This window comes from Octopus bimaculoides, chromosome 3 (assembly GCF_001194135.2).
Source record: "Octopus bimaculoides isolate UCB-OBI-ISO-001 chromosome 3, ASM119413v2, whole genome shotgun sequence".
Lineage (NCBI taxonomy): Eukaryota > Metazoa > Mollusca > Cephalopoda > Octopoda > Octopodidae > Octopus > Octopus bimaculoides.
The window spans coordinates 94196051-94197398 of record NC_068983.1 but is presented as its reverse complement, the minus strand read 5'-3'; the positions used below and the strand labels follow the sequence as shown (position 1 = coordinate 94197398).

General features: G+C 32.5%; 1 protein-coding gene across 3 annotated transcripts in view; it reads right to left on the bottom strand.

The window, feature by feature from the left end:
- Window positions 1–1081, bottom strand: part of LOC106882165 (PSME3-interacting protein) — a 21920-nt gene extending 20839 nt beyond the window's left edge. The window contains exon 1 of one of the 3 annotated variants that reach the window (XM_014932745.1): window positions 1063–1081. The gene's annotated coding sequence lies outside the window, so the exon portion shown is untranslated. Of the gene's footprint in view, window positions 1–977 lie in introns of all 3 variants that reach the window. The other 2 variants (XM_014932743.2, XM_014932744.2) reach the window with 2 other exon arrangements.
- Window positions 1082–1348: the final 267 nt, after the last annotated feature.

Genomic DNA, 1348 nt, shown 5'->3' with positions numbered 1-1348 from the left:
GATGAATCTTGCCAACATGCATTTTATAGATACCATCAGACAGACAATGTATAATTCATCACCGTACTTGATGGTATAAAAGATACACGTGTATATAAGACACACTCCAATTTCAGCAACGCATATTCAGGAAAACAAGGTTTATAGTACACGTAATATTCTTGAAAGCAATTTCGCAGTACATTACGTAAGTACCTTAGCAGAAAACATGATGGTATATATTCTGTCAAACATACCGCTGAACATAAAGAAATCACGATAATGAAAATACCCTTAATGATTACAGTAACAAGACTTCACATATGGGACTCTGATTGATTTTTTCTGAGATATATTTTTGGAAGAAAAAAGAAAAAAACAAACGCGTCTTATAATGCCGTCAAATTCAGAAATTACATTTGAAAGTCTTGACTTTCGGCATTCTTTCGTTTTCACTGTATTTGACGAAGTTTCAAAATTTTTCTATAAAAATAGAAAAGTATTGAAAAGTAGCTGGTTGTGGTTATTTCAATATTCCAGTGATTTTACTAATCTCGCGTACCGGTTTGAAAACCCCTGGTTTCACACACACACACACATACCTATATTGCATTACATGATGTTTACAATCTTTGTCGAGTTAAAATTTCCTTTAAAGTATGTGCTTAAATTTTAATAACCGGCTAATGTTATAAATTTATTTTACATCAAGGGTGAAAAGTTTAATTAGCGACAAACTAGCAACTTATAATTAAGTTGCCATATGTAATATGTAGATTTAAATGATTATAATACTTATAGTAAATTAAACAGAGAAATAAAATTTTCAGTAAGTGAAAACTGTTTATGTTTTGTTGAGGATTACACAGTACATATTCAGTTATCATAGTTCTACAACAAACAACACTAAATCAGCTCTATCAGCAGAACAAGAATGTCTATAAACTGTAGAACTGAAGCAACATAGTTTAGAGAAGATAAATATAAATACAACATACGCGAAAAATCGAAGTTGGGATGTTTGAGAAGGAGAAGGAACTCTTTAATGTAGGAGTTAAAATAAGTAACTAAACCGGAACTCACATGTTTCTCAACACATTTGTTTGTCTTTCGCAGTCTCTCTTTGGTCTATACAGCTATTAGAAATGACAGCCAAATCATCCTCATTCACATCCTACTAACTTGGAAAGGGGGAGGCACATAGGATAATGTGGTCCTAGGTGTTGTTTAAAAATCGGGATGGTCATGGTGAATTCCTTTGATAATATGTCTCATCGATCATCAATGAGTTGTTATTAGACAACATTGATCCGTTATCATCTTGTTTAGGAAAAGAAAGTCAACCGAAATAGGCTGGGAACTGCTTGTA